Below are 15857 nucleotides of genomic sequence, written 5' to 3'. Positions count from 1 at the left end.
GTTCCAGTTTGTTGTGATCCACACAGTCAAAGGCTTAAGTGTAGTCAATGAAGCAGAAGTAGATGTTTTTCTGGAATTCTCTTGCTTTTTCTATGATCTAATGTATGTTGGCAATTTGATCTCTGGTTCCTCTGCCTTTTCTAAATCCAGTTTGTACATCTGGAAGTTCTCAGTTCACATATGGTTGAAGTCTAGCTTGAAGGATTTTGAGCATGTGAACTTTCTAGCAGGTGAACTGATTGCAACTGTGTGTTTGAACATTCTTTAGCATTGTCCTTCTTTGGGATTGGAATGAAAACTGACCTTTTCCAGTCCTGTGGCACCTGCTTAGTTTTCCAAATTTGCTAGCATATTGAGTGCAGCACTTTAACAGGATTTGAAATAGCTCAGCTGAAATTCCATTGCTTCCACTAGTTTCTTAATAGTAATGCTTCCTGAGACCCACTTGACTTCACACTCTGGGATGTCTGGCTCTAGGTTAGTGAACAAACCATCATGGTTATCCAGGTCATTAAGACCTTAGAGTTAAGTGTGTGGGCTAAGTCACTTCAGTCATGTTCTGACTCTTTGCAACTCTATGGACTGGGGCCCACCAGGCTCCTCTGTCCATGGGATCCTTCAGGTAAAAATACTGGAATGATTGCCATGCCCTCCTCTGGGGATTTTCCCAACTCAGGGATTGAACACCTATCTGTTACAGCTCTTGCATTGGCAGATGAGTTCTTTACCACTAGGACCACCTGGGAAGTAAAGGCACCTAAGGTCCTGGGAATAGAAGTAAAAGCACCTTAGATATTCCCAGTATAAGGAACTGGGAGTTCAAAAGCAATATATTTTCATATATGACCAAGAAAAAAAAGAAAACATAATCATGAAACCATTTGGATGTTGTTTTAGAGGATGTGAAGAGCTCCAGTACTATAGTCCTTCATTGTTCGGTGCAGAAAAGAAGTCAGAGAGAGGCAAAGTGACAGATAAGAAGTGATTTATTAGAACGGGATGCTTGTGAGGCCTATAAGTAGACAGGCATTGGGGTGCCATGCCCCCAAAACTTACTGGGCTATAGTTTTATAATCAAAGGAGCAGCGGGGAGAAAGAGAAGAACTCCATTGTCTTTCTTGAGTAGACATCATGCTTTTATCATCAGCTTCTCCTCCAGGTTGGGCAGGGGAGTTTTTTTGTCCCTATGTGGTCAAGCTAGGTCCACAAATTTATTGTTTTTTATGTGTGCAGAGAGCATATCCTAGGGATCATTAACTTACTGAGCTCACTGGGCAAGATGTAAGGCTCATGCCACCATTGTTTTATTGTTTGGGAGCGTTCTTGTGCTTCTGCTGGATGGTTGATGCTTCTGTTGGTTGGTTGCTAAGTAAGCCTACTTGGTTTTGTGGTTAAGCAAACCTGCCCTCTTGATTAATTGTTAACTTATAGGGGTCTCCCATATTTTTTCTACTTACAATCCTCTAGTGAGATTTACTAGTTAATCACCTAATTTGCCCCTTTATTCTGTTGATATCATTACCCCCTTCAGGTGTTTACCCTTTTATGCTTAAAATAGGGTAAGGGGCAATGATCAATCGTTACTTCCAGCTGAGATGAGGAATATGCCTGCCTAGGGAAGGATTAAAGCACCTTGCTGACTGTCCCTTCTATACTGGGAGAATTTCAAGTCAATGTCACTCTGGTTAGCATCATCCTTTTAGCCCTCTTAGATGTAAAACATTGGAGGATGAGTCCACAAAAAAGATATAAATGAAAAGAAATACAGCAGTAAGCACTAGAAAAGTTGTTAAAGGCGATTATATCCATGATTTTGAAGATCTAAACCATTTCCCCCATCACTTAAGGCCTCAATCTGTTTGTTTTTGGTTAGCCTCAGAATCTCAGTGTTTTATATTAATATCTTAGGGTCTGTGGAGTCTTTTATTTCAGTTATAGATTTAATCTGTTTTAAAAAATTTTTTGTTAATATCCTCTGGTGATAAGGGTAGCTTCCTTGTCCCTCGAGACACAAAGTGGCCCCAATCTAGTTAATAAGTCCCTTTCATTAAAGAAATAGGACAATCAGGCACAAACAGAAAGGAATAACCAGCTATTGATGTGGCACAAAAGGGGTCCCAGGAAAGTGTGCCCTTGTCTCTTTCTTGATACTCCCATTACATATTTCTTATAGTTGTTAAGGTTTCCAGTGCTTTGGGTTAAGACCAAGAAGGTTGGACCAATGTCTATGAGAAATTTATCAAGTGGCTCACCCCTTCAGTGTCCACATGAGGCTCGACATTAGTTATGTAGATGGCCCCACTAGGCAGAGCCACTTTTGGCCTTGGGCCTCATTAGTATTTTGATTGTGAAACCATTAAAGGCTGAGGGGCTCCCATTGCTCTCTGGCATCTGGGGCATTCCCTCTGTCAAAGTCCTGGCTATTTGTAAAGGGCACATTGATCACAGTATTTCCTCCAGCGTCCTTTCTGTCCACACAGGGCCGACTGATTTTGTCTGGGTACCCATGAGCCTTGTGGTCTACCACAGCCAAATGGGCCTGGAAAAGCCAGCCTCCCCTTTGGTGGTCTCTGAGTAGAGAAAGCCATTGTCATCGTTTGAGCCTTTCACTTATCCCTCTGGATGCATTCAGCCTTTTTGGCCATATCTGCATTATTGAAAACTAAATAAGCCCATTGGAGCAAATCATTCTTAGGGGGTCTGAGGACCCGTAGTTGTCTTTTGAATTTTGCACCTGATGTCTAGGGCAGACTGAGCTGTGAATGAAATGCATAGCTGAAAGGGCATGTCCCTTGGCAGATTAGGGATCATTTGTATACTTTTTAAAAGCTTCCTTTAATCTCTCTTGAAAAACATAGGATTTTCATCTGGTCCCTGTTGGATTTTTTTCACTTTTTCATGATTGATCTTTCACTGTAAGTTTTTATACCTGCTGTTAAGCAATTAATCATATAGTCCCATCTATCCCTATCAATAAAATTTGTCTGGTGATTCCATTGTGGATTTGCCTCAAGGACAGCATTATTCCCCATCAGGTGTGCTGTATGGTGCTCTGGGGCTTGGGCTGCCATTTGGTTTGCATGGGCTCTGGCGTAATATCCTTGACTGTAGGCTTGGCTCCCACCTTTGAGATAGCCCTTGCTGGAGCAGCTATTTTTATGGATATAGCAGCTTTCACTGGAGCAATAGCTACCTATCCAAAAGTTTCTTTCCCATGTCAAAATCTATGATGTAATTTAATCAAGATTTATATTTACAACTTTAGATGTTATCTCTTCCAAAGTAGTCTCCCAATCAGGTGTCAATGCCTGAGAACCTGATACAAAGGAATAGGACAGAAGGTGCCCCAGTGGTGGTGACAGTGAGTGAGAACTGGTCTGGCTGCAAACTGGAAATAAAGGGTTAGCACTTGTAAGAGTTGAAGGGAGAGGAAGACTGACATCAGGGCTCAGGAAGTCCTCCATGGGGCACTTTTAGTAATTGAGGGGAAAGTACCTTAAGTCTTGGAAGTTGATTCCCTTTAGTTTTCTTGGGCATGATATACTGAAGAATACCTGATCAGAGGCCTTTTATCTAGGTGGAACACAGTCCTTTAAATGATTTCTTTTTCTAACATATAAGTTCCATGATTATAAGTTACAAGCATTTAGTCTTTATCCGAAGATAGATTACAGTGATCAGCTTCAGTAACAAGCTTAAAATACCTTCTTAATAACTCAGTTAAGCTTTATAATAATATAACAACATAGAGCTTTTTGAAAAGTGTGTTTTAGACAGTAGATATGGACCTCAAGTAGTAAAACTAAAATGTATTATTAAAACATAACTTTTTTCTCTAAAATTATTATGAAAGTGAAAGTGGCTCAGGCGTGTCCAACTCTTTTCGACCCCGTGGACTGTAACCCGCCAGGTTCCTCTGTTCATGGAATTCTCCAGGCAAGAATACTGGAGTGGGTAGTCATTCCCTTCTCCAGAGGATGTTCCCAACCCAGGGATCGAACCCAGGTCTTCCACATTGCAGGTGGCTTCTTTTTTTTTTATTTTTATTAGTTGGAGGCCAATTACTTTACAATATTGTAGTGGTTTTTGTCATACATTGACTTGGATTAGCCATGGATTTACATGTATTCCCCATCCCGATCCCCGCTCCCACCTCCCTCTCTACCCGCTCCCTCTGGGTCTTCCGAGTGCACCAGCCCCGAGCATTTGTCTCATGCATCCAACCTGGGCTGGTGATCTGTTTCACCCTAGATAATATACATGTTTCGATGCTGTTCTCTTGAAACATCCCACCCTTGCCTTCTCCCACAGAGTCCAAAAGTCTGTTCTGTACATTTGTGTCTCTTTTTCTGTTTTGTGTATAGGGTTATCTTTCTGGCTTACTTCACTCTGTATAATGGGCTCGTTTCATCCGTCTCATTAGAACTGATTCAAATGAATTCTTTTTAATGGCTGAGTAATATTCCATGGTGTATATGTACCACAGCTTTCTTACCCATTCATCTGCTGATGGGCATCTAGGTTGCTTCCATCTCCTGGCAATTATAAACAGTGCTGCGATGAACATTGAGGTGCACATGTCTCTTTCAGATCTGGTTTCCTCGGTGTGTATGCCCAGAAGTGGTATTGCTGGGTCATATGGCCGTTCTGCAGGTGGCTTCTTTACTGTCTGAGCCACCAGGGAAGCCCAAGAATACTGGAGTGGGTAGCCTATCCCTTCTCTAGGGGATCTTCCCAACCCAGGAATCGAACTGGGGTCTCCTGCAGGTGGATTCTTTACCAGCTGAGCTACCAGGGAAGCCCAAAATTGCCCTTATTTTTTTACCAAATCTAGCCAACTTAAGATTGATTTGTTTGTAAAATAAATCTGGTTAATTTATCACAGAGGCTTGTATAATTTATCCAATAAAGTGGGTGCCGATTTACAGCTTAATTTTTCTCATTTAATACTGAAACCGTGTAACCCAGATTAGGACTTGAACTCACATAACCAAAACTCCAACCCAGCCATAAGCCAGATTGGACTTGAACCCAGGGCCTTTTAATTGGAGCTTACACATCTAGTTTCAGGACTTAATGAAGTTTAGGTTTTTGATGTCTCATCACAGAAAGAATTCAGTGAGAGACAAAGTGATGAGTATTTATTTAACGAGAAACTCTTTTCTTAAGAATGTGGGCCATCTTGAAAGGCAAGGGCCTTGTGAGAAACACACAGTCTTGAGTTTTAATCAAGAATAGAAGAAAAGTCTCCGAACTTAGCTGGTTTCTTGCCAAATAAACTGAGAGAGAAGAATGAATTTTTCTAGTGAATGTAGTAAAAAGTTTTCTGGAATTAAAAGGAAAAGAAACGGAACAGAAACAGATACAGAGCATAGAAGGAAAACCTCAGAGTGAAAGAGCAGAGTATAGATGACTAAATTCTGTAACATCATGTAGCAGCTGGCTTTATCCCAGGCTTGCTGTTGGATGTGCACAAGCTTAACCATCTCACTGCCGTTGTATGTTTCCGTGTGGCCAGGATTCCTATCTGACCAAAGCAAGCCAGTCAGTGAAATTCCTTCCTTTTCACATGCCATTTCTCTTGACCCCTGCAACAACAAGATCCCTTCAGCATCTCTAAACATCCACACCACCTTTTTATAGCAACTCATGCTGATTGCCACAGTTCCTCCAGTTCCATCTTTAGACATTCATACCATTGTCTTCCTGACCTGTACCTGGGAACCCAATCAGAGACCCAAAGCATTCAGAGTGGATTGGGCTGACTGAAATGGGCTATCATGGGTGAAGCATCCTCCCCTGAACTCCTAGCCCATGGCATCCCATGCCCCTACTAGGACCCGACCCCTTCTTTTTATCTTACCACAGTCCTGTCATGGTCACCATTTGAAACAGTTTTTGGTGTCGTTTCAGGGGGATCCGAAGAGCTCCAGGACCATAGTCCTTTATGTCTCAGCACAGAAAAGAATTTGGTGAGAGGTAAAGTGCTAGATAAGAAGTGATTTATTAGGAGAGGATGCTTGTGAGGCTTACAAGCAGCTGGTGAGGGGGTATCGCGACCCAAGAACTTACTGAGCTACAGTTTTATAATCAAAGGAAAAGTGGAGAGGGGGAGAACTTCTTTGTCTTTCCTGAGTAGACGTCATGCTTCCATCATCAGCTCTTCCTCCAGGTTGAGCAGGGGAGTTTTCTTGTCCCTGCATGGTCAAGCAAGGTCCACAGATTATTGTTTTTTATATGTGCAGGCAGCATATCCTAGAGATCATTAACTTACTGAACTCACTGGGCAGTATGTGGGTCTCATGCCACCATTGTTTTATTGTTTTGGGGCATGTTTCATGCTTCTGCAATATGGTTTTGTTGCTAAGCAAGCCGGCTTGGTTTGAAGTTAAGCAAACCTGCTTTCTTTTTTTAATTTTTTTTAATTGGAGGATAATTGTTTTATAGTGTTGTGGTGGTTTTTTCCATATATCAATGCAAATTAGTCATAGTATATATATATATATATATATACATATATATATATATATACATATATACACACACACACACATATCCCCTCCCACTTGAGCCTCCCCTTTCACCCCTACTACCATCCCACCCCTCGTTACAGAGTGCTAGGCTGGCGCTCCTTGTATTATACAGAAGCTTCATACTAGCATTGTTTTACACATGGTAGTATATACATGTCAAAGCTACCGTTCTCTACATGTGTGTCTCAGTCCTTCCCTGCAGATGGGGTTGTCAGTACCATTTTTCTAGATTCCATATATATGCATTAATATATGATATTTGTTTTTCTGAACCTGCTTTCTATAGTAGCCATTAACTTACAGGGGTTTCCAATATATTTTTTATTTACCATCCCCTAGTGGGATTAACTATTTAATCACCTACTTTGTCCCTTTACTCTGTCCCTATCAACTGGTCATCACATATATCAAATATGTAATATGATAACTATACCCAAAGTAGATTTATTAAATGTTAAAGGTGGAAGGGAAGAACAATCCAAAATGACAAGCTTTTTCAGTTCAACTGAAATCCTTTCATCATCTAGAGTTTATGCAGAGTACTCAGTAAGAGCACCAAAGAATTAATGTTTTCGAATTGTGGTGCTGGAGAAGACTCTTGAGAGTTCTTGGACTGCAAGGAGATTAAACCAATCAATCCTAAAGGAAATCAACTCTGAATATTCATTGGAAGGACTAATGCTGAAGCTGAAGCTCCAATACTTTGGCCACCTGATGTGAAGAGAGGACTCATAGGAAGACTCTGATGCTGGGAAAGATTGGAGGCAAAACAAGAAGAGGGCAGCAGAGGATGAGATGGTTAGATAGCATCACCAACTCGATGGACATGAATTTGAGCAAACTTCAGGAGAGAGTGAAGGACAGGGAAGCTGGTGTGCTGCAGTTCATGGAGTCAAAAAGAGTGAGACACAACTTAGCAACTGAACGAACAACACTTAGTAAGACACTATTCTGTCCCTAATGAACCCATCATCTAGTAAAGGAGACTCATGAACAAGTAGTAATACATTCACTGACCCTTGTGCTATTTTCATTTTTTTAAATCAAAGTATAGCTGATTTACCATGTTTCAGGTATAAAGCAAAGTGATTCAGTTATATGTTCCCTTTCAGATTGTTTTCCATTATAGATTATTATAAGAGATTGAATATAGTTCCCTGTGCTATACAGTAGGTCCTTGTTGTTTATCTATTTTATATATAATATATGTATCTGTTAATCCCAAATTTCGAATTTATCCTTCCCTCCCAACCTCGTGCTTTTAGACTAGCTAACTCTCCTGAGGCCAAAAGTTCAGGGCAAGACAGTGCACTCTATTTACTCTCTCCATCTTCTTCTGCAATAGCTTTACTGTTTAGCCTCTTCCTGATCTCCTTGACTATTATCTTAACCTCACACTCTTTACTGATTCTGTTCTTGCAGCACTGATTTCTGGCTGTGTTCCCTAACCACAACTCAAATATGTTTCTTGTCTTCTTTTCCAGGGCAATGGAGGAATCCAGCTCCGTATCCTACCCTGATATAGGGCCTTGATGTTTCTTCTGAGTTCTCCCAGGACTCTGCAAATGAGAATCATATGATACTATACCCATGAATTGCTCTTTATCTGAAATCTCAGCTCAAATAGACAACTCTCTCCAACCCTCCCTACCTCTTTTTTTTTTTTTTTTTTTGACCAGGCATAGGCATTGGAGGAAAAGGATGGCCATCTAATACTACTGTAATAAATAGTGGCCCCCAAAAAATACGTCAGCATCCTAACCCTTCAGAAACTCTGAATGTGGCCTTATTTGGACAGAGGGTCTTTGCAGACATAAAGATTTTAAAATGAGATCATCCTAGATTTAGGGTGAGTGCTAGATCCAAAGGCAGGTACCATAAGGAAAAAGTCAAGGGGAGATTTGAGACACAGACACAGAGGGGAAGACAGTGTGAAGCACAGGCAGAAACTGGAGTGATATATGTCCAAGCCAAGAAACACCAAGAATTGCCTACAACCACCAAAAGCTAGGAGAGGAGCATAGAACAGATTCTCCTTCAGAGTCTTTAGAAAGAACCAATACTACCAACAACTTGATTTCGGACTTTTAACTTCCAAAATTGTGATAGAATATATTTTTGTTTTAATTCACCAAATTTGTGGTTATTCATTATTCTAGCCCTAGGAAACTAATATATTGCCCAATAATTTAATTTTTAAAGATATTTTAAAAGCAAGAAATAGAAAGAATATAACTTCAAACTAAAGGACCATCCTTCCCAAGAAATGTTTGTAAGTCACTTTATTTTTCTTTTTATTTTACTTATTTATTTATTTTTGGTTGTGCTGGGTTTCCGTTGCTTCCTGGGCTTTTCCCTAGTTGTGGTGAGTGGGGGCTACTCTCTAGTTGTGGTGCTCGGGTTTCTTATTGCGTTGGCTTCTCTTGATGCACAGCATGGGCTCTAGGGCATGGGGGCTTCAGTAGTTGTGGCTCATGTGCTCAGTAGTTGTGGCTCCTAGGCTCTAGAGCACAGGCTCAATAATTGTATGTGCGGGCTTGGTTGTTCTGCAGCATGTGGGATCTTCCCGGATCAAAGACCAAATCCATGTCTCCTGCATTGGCAGTCAGATGCTTACCACTGAGCCACCAGGGAAAACCCTGTAAGTCACTTTAAATATGCTATTCAAACTGATGAAATGTTGTCATAGGCTAGCCCCAGTACCAGGAACCACAGGCCTGACCCAAGGTGTATCTTTTTCACAATTTTCTCCCAGTACCTTCAATTGTCTCTCTTCCTTGTCCTTCCAAAAAGTCACCCTGCCAAAGCGAAATTCCAGATCAAAACATGAGTCTTCCTTCTGTTCTTACACTCAGGCAGCTGGGCTTAGATTTTAAAAAGAAAAAAAGTTTGCCAAGTTCATTCTGGGCTGGTCTCTGGTCATAACTTCAGTTTCTTTTACTTATCTTCAGTGTGCTTTCTCTGATGTTCCAAACTTCACCACTTATCGCAAATGACTGTCTTTCACCCTCAGATCAGTAAATGTAACCTGGCCTTTTATTTCACAGAGACCATCAGGCTTAGCACCTCCCTCCTTACTTCCCCTCCAGAGCTTAGCAACTAGTACCATCCTTGCTTCCTTGCCTTCCTCTCTGAGGGAGTATGTCTTTCCTCCAGTTGAAAGCCAGTCACCCTTTCTGACGTCTGGGTAGCACCCACATCAGCCTCCTAAAGTATTCTTACTCCTGCCTACCCAAATTCCTACTAGATAGCCCCAGAACACCTCAAAATCATCACATCTAAGCCGGTTCCTTTTCTAGTTGGGTCACAGGCCAGATGGGAATGTAGGCCCAGAAGGAGAAAAGCATGTACAAAGGCCCAGAAGAGAGCATGTGTCTCTTGTGTATGTGTTCAGTCATGTTTGACTCTTTACGACTCTATGGAGGATAGTTCCCAGGCTCCTCTGTCCATGGGATTTTCCAGACAAGAATACTGGCGTGGATTGCCATTTCCTACTCCAAGGGATCTTCCCAGCCCAGGGATCCATCCCATGTCTCCTGCATCTCCTGCATTCCAGGCAGATTCTTTATTGTCTGAGCCATGAGGGAAGCCAGTGTCTCTTGGGGACCCTGGAAATTGTGTCATGAAGGAGGTAGAGGATGGTGAGGGATGAAGCACAAGGTAAACATAAGAGCCTTGTAAGCCAAGATAAGGAATGTATTTTTTTTTTTTCTTTTTTTCTTTTCAGCTTCACCACAGAGCTTGCAGGATTTTAATTCCCCTACGAGAGGTTGAACCTTGGCCCTCAGCAGTGACAGCACAAAGACCTAACCACTGGACCACCAGGGAATTCCCAAGAATGCATTCCGTATGTTCTGAGCAATGAGAGCAAATTTGTACTCAAGAATCATTACAAAGACTGCAAAGTGAATTAAAGATACAAACTGAAAATCATTTGAAGATAAAACATTGTTGAAACAATGTAGGCAAAAGAGGGAGAGCCATGGGTAGATTTGAAAGGTGTTTCTCATGGTAAAGAACCCTCCTGCCAATGCAGGAGACACAACAGATGCAGGTTCAATCCCTGGGTCAAGAAGATCCCCTGGAGGAGGATGTGGCAACTCACTCCAGTATTCTTGCCTGGAGAATCCCATGGACAGAGGAGTCTGGCGGGCTACAATCCATAGGGTCACACAGAGTTGGACACGACTAAAGCAATGTAGCACGAACACACACAAGGAGGTTAAAAAAAGGCCACATTTGGTGAGGATTAGGTAACCAGCAAATCCGTATCCTAAAAAACTACTCACTACAAAATAAGATTACAACCCGTCTTGTTGAGAATCTTTCTCTTTATTGGTAGTATTTTCCTCCTCTGCTTTTCCAGGTGATACACTCACTTCTGGGACCTCATTGGGTAGATTAACCAGCCCCAAGAATACTGTTTATGGGTTAAGGCTTGAGGGTGTCAGTGGATTGATGACCCAGACTGGTTGGTCAATTGCCCCATTGTAGTACACACTGCTGAATACTTTTCTCCAGTTCAACGTGACATTCCTTTCTCCAATTTGCACATGACCTTGCCACTGGCCTTAGTTGAGGAACGCAGGTTGAGTTACATTTTCTTTCACAAATATTTGCAAATATTGGGTTGGCTAAAACAAGAATCGGTCTCTCCAGGGGTTTGGATCTGTAGCATGGAATCTCTGAAGCTGGCCAGTGTTCAGAAAGCCAAAGAAGGATGAAGGAAACACTCTGAAAGGAACAGAGATGTAGAATGGAAAGGACCTGATCAATAGTCAATTTCTTGAGTCTCCAGCCTCCTAATGCCCAGCTTTGTCCTTGTTCTAAGGTCAGGCTCACCTCTAACATTTGCAAGGCCCAGGACAGCAATATAAATAGGAGCACACATACCATATGTCAAAATACTTTAAAATTATAAATCAAAGGAACGAATGATTAATTAAGCAAAATGATTAAGCATATTCTATGCTCCTGTCTTGCCAAATATACCTCCATGCAAACCTGGAAGACTATGTTCAAATTTAGAATTCACAAATCCTTAGATTTCTGACTCCCATCTCTTTTAACCCCTGGCTTCATCCTGCACTGTGAAGGGGATCCTTGTGTACATGTCCAAGCTCCTTCCATCCATTCTGTTATAAACAGCTGTTCCTTGACCACCCCTTGGGTCTAACAGTATTGATGTTGACAATTCTATCTTGGTGGATAAGTTCCCTTAACCATACTGACTTCTCATCTTATAAGGAGAAAGTCTGTGCGCCCTGCCTGGCCCCTTTCTCAGGTCTAATAGGGGCTGTTTATATAAATTCCTTGTTTATTTAAGTAGCTCCAACTAGATTGTTACTTGTAACCCAAGAATCCTAAATAAGGCTGCTGTCTTTACCCTCTGAACCACTCTCCAATTTCCTCTCTCTGTTCCCCATAAGGCCGCTAGTAGTGACAGGAGGTAGAGGTGGTCATGGCAACGCACTCTAGTTTTCTTGTCCAGTATTCATAATAGAGGAGTTTGGTGGGTTACAGTCCATGGAGTCGCAAAAGGTTGGATGCAACTGAGTGAATGAGCAGTGAGAGGGGGAGGGCTTCCTCATGAACCCTAATGCCTACCGAGTGGGCCAGAAGAAAGGAGGATTGATTCCTACATTAGTAGTAAGTTATTTTGGTCAATCACTGTGACTTTCCTCTCTCACTGGCTATGTGTTATACTTCCAATTAGCTATTTTGAGCTTCATGAGCAGCCTCAAACCCTGAAAGAGCATTTTATTTCATTCTTGCATCTTCTGGCACCATACTGAACATCATATCAGAGTTTATGGGCCCTGCCTCCCATCTGACTTGGGAGTCCTCCAAAACGGAATGTCAAATATTCGGTACTATACCATTTATCAGGTCTTGAAGCCATCTCTGTTGGAGGATGCTCTGGTCCTCTCCCTTGGGAAGTTTTGAGTATTTTCTTTGGAGAGAACCCACACACACATATACTAGGCTTGGCTCCTGTCCATGATTCCTGTCTCCAACTCTACACCCACACTTAGGATGGTAATGAGCTGCCTTCGACCACATAGTCAAATGCCACCATGATCATGGTTTCCAAGTCTTCCCGCTAGACCTGTGTCAGAGCCTGATTCTTGGTGGCCTGTGAATATAACTAGTGAAGAAAAACCACTGGCATACTTACAGATCAATAATAGCCAGGTACCAGAAGCAACCTGGGCTTCCCTGATGGCTCAGATGGTGAAGAATCAGCCTGCAATGCAGGAGACCCAGGTGTGATCCCTGGAGAAGGGAATGGCAACCCACTCTAGTACTCTTGCCTGGAGAATTCCATGGACAAAGGAGCCTGGTGGGCTACAGTCCATGGGGTCGCAAAGAGTCGGACATGACTGAGCAGCTAACACTGACTGACCAGAAGCAATCAACCTAGGACTGCGAAATACATGGGCAAATGAGATTAGTCTAACAATTGACACACCTGCTATCTCTGTCAGAATTTACCTCTGTCAGTGTGATTTCCCACTTTCAACCCAGAAACTCTGTTTTAAATGGTGTTCCATTTGTTCCATTTAAATGGTGTCTCACTATCAGACAGACTCGATAACAAGAACTGTAGACCTTCTCTCTTCTTTATTTTTCTAACATAGCACCTACTTAGATGTCCTCAAAACTGATATTAGCGTGCATCAGCAATTGCTAGGACAACCTTAAGCTAAGGAGCTCAGCAAAGTCGCCAAGGCCTTGAACTCCCAAAAGGGGTCAAGGGAGTAAGGGATTTGACTTCGTTCTGGATTTTAAGCTGACTTATGAATTGGTGCTCTGGGTCTGTCCTGATAATGCCAAGTTAGAGCACAAGACTTCTGTAATCCTAGAAGAGTTCTTCATAAACATTATGAATATTTCCATATTTTCATAGTTGATAGGGTAGAACTAGTTGTTAATAATAGAGATCTTCTCATGGCCTGTTCTTACACACTGCGTGACATTATATGTCATTCTCTTTTACTGAGATTGACTTGTAAAACCTCCCATGTGTTCTAGTACCGCTATTGTATTAGCATGACATTTTCAGATTTAAGTGACAGGAAACTTTGTTGTCGTTGTTCAGTTGCTAAGTTGTATCCAACTCTTCACAACCCCATAGACTGCAGCACAACAGGCTTCCCTGTCCTTCACTATCTCCTGGAGTTTGCTCAAATTCATGTCCATTGAGTCGATGATGCCATCCAACCACCTCATCCTCTATTACCCACTTCTCCACCTGCCCTCAATCTTTCCCAGCATCAGGGTCTTTTTCCAGTGACTTGGCTCTTTGCATCAGGTGGCCAAAGCATTGGAGCTTCAGCTTTAGTATCAGTCCTTCCAATGAATATTTAGGGTTGATTTCCTTTAGAATTGATTGGTTTGATCTCCTTGCAGTCCAAGGGACACTCAAAAATCTTCTCCAGCACTAGAGTTGGAAAGCATCAATTCTTCTTCACTCAGCTTTCTTTGTGGTTCAACTTTCACATTCGTACATGACTACTGGAAAAACCATAGCTTTGACTATATGGACCTTTGTTGGCAAAGTGATGTCTCTGTTTTTTATTACTCTGTCTCCGTTTGTCATAGCTTTTCTTCCAAGGAGCAAGTGTCTTTTTATTTCGTGGCTGCAGTCACCATTTGCAGTGATTTTGGAGCCTAAGAAAATAAAATCTGGTTAAGTCAAATAAACATGCTTAAGTTGAGTGTGTGCATGCTTAGTCATGTCTGACTATTTGCAACCCTATGGACTGTAGCCTGCCAGGCTCCTCTGTCCATGGGATTCTTCAGGCAAGAATATTGGAGTGGGTTGCCAGTTCCTCCTCCGGGGATCTTCCCAACCCAGGAATCAAACCCGCAGCTCCTGTGGCTCCTGCATTGGCAGGCAAATTCTTTACCACTGAGCCACCTGGAAAGCCCTAAGCTTAAGTTGAGGTGCTCAAAGAATGCTACCAGAAATCAGATTCATTCTCAGTCCTCCTTCCCTTTGATGTTCCCCTAAGTGGTGACAAGGAGAGCATCCAGCAACCCCAGGCCTACATTCCACACGCTCAGCAATGCCATCTAGCAAAGTGCAAGTTTCTCCTTATAGTTACAGAAAAATTCTGAGGGTTAAATCTCAATGGCTTAACTTGGATCACACACTCACCCCGAACCAACCCCTCAGCCTAGTTAGATGGAATGTTCTAATTGGACAGGCCTAGGTCATATGGTGGAGAAGGAAATGGCAACCCACACCAATATTCTTGCCTAGAGAATCCCAAGGACAGAGGAGCCTGGTGGACTGCCTCCTATGGGGTCGCACAGAGTCGGACACAACTGAAGCGACTTAGCAGCAGCAGCGGCATCAGGTCATATGGCACTCCTAGAAGCAGAGTATGAGGCCAGCTATACCCAAGATACATAGATTTAGAATTGGGAAGGGCAGTTTTAAAGAAAATCTGGGCAGACAAAAACATGTTCACTACTTTTTTTAATATATATGTTCACTACTCAAAGACCCATTGTCCACGTTTTTCCAAGGTTTTGGAGAATATGAATATATGTATATAAACATAAATAATGAATATATAAATATTACATATAAATGAATAAATAAGCACTTGCAGATAAATTCAAATGACCACTCACTTTCTCCAATAACCTGAGTAGTAATAAGGGTTCCTGAAACTCCAGTCCCTTCACATTGCTAGACCTACACAAGACAGATAAAATCTACCCTGTTAATGTTCTATGCAGTCATAGAGATTTTATAATACCTGCTCTGACATCCAATTCTGGAAACAACTGACTCCATAGGAAGTGGCTAAGCCATCCTGTATAAGGAACACAGTGTGCTGGACTATTTTAGACTGTCTATTCAGAGCCAGGAAATCCACACAAACGCAGAATTCACCTGATTTTTTTCCTTCACTATCACAAAAGGGGATATGAAACCCAGAACTGATGCAGTTAATCAGTAGTTCTTTAAGGTGAACTAAAAAATCATCCCTCTCAGACCATATAGACTTATTGCACTATCTTCTGAAGGTTCTGGGCTTCCAACTTCAAGATTATGGGCATACCTTATGCTCAGTCAACAGCCCTTTCTTAGAGAAACTATTCCAGGTTAGGTCCTTCTATTTCTACCTTTTGAATTTTAGGAATCCCCCAAATTAAAGGACCCAGAATGGGAACAGGGAGGGTGGGAATTTTAGACTCTTCCTTGGTTTGATTTTCCTGGGTAAGGGTAGAACACTACCAAATGCTTCCAGTGAACACTTTAAAGAGTCTGGACTTGATCCCTATAATGTACCTACCTTTGCCAAG

The 15857-nt window shown here is 41.9% G+C and overlaps 2 long non-coding RNA genes across 3 annotated transcripts in view; one reads left to right on the top strand and one right to left on the bottom strand.

The window, feature by feature from the left end:
- Positions 1–6015: 6015 nt before the first annotated feature.
- The window catches only part of LOC133040331 (uncharacterized), a 32850-nt gene continuing 23008 nt past the window's right edge, over positions 6016–15857 (bottom strand). Inside the window, exon 3 of one of the 2 annotated variants that reach the window (XR_009688949.1) lies at positions 6016–6197. This is a non-coding gene — a long non-coding RNA (uncharacterized LOC133040331). Of the gene's footprint in view, positions 6198–13293; positions 14208–15857 lie in introns of those variants that run through there. The other variant, XR_009688950.1, reaches the window with a different exon arrangement.
- On the top strand, positions 8730–10443 carry LOC133040332 (uncharacterized). The gene is made up of 3 exons (XR_009688951.1): positions 8730–8805; positions 9086–9174; positions 10261–10443. It is a non-coding gene; the product is annotated as an uncharacterized LOC133040332 (long non-coding RNA).

This window comes from Dama dama, chromosome 20 (assembly GCF_033118175.1).
Source record: "Dama dama isolate Ldn47 chromosome 20, ASM3311817v1, whole genome shotgun sequence".
NCBI lineage: Eukaryota > Metazoa > Chordata > Mammalia > Artiodactyla > Cervidae > Dama > Dama dama.
Note: the sequence above shows the minus strand (reverse complement) of the source record. Positions and strands in the feature narration are given on the sequence as shown.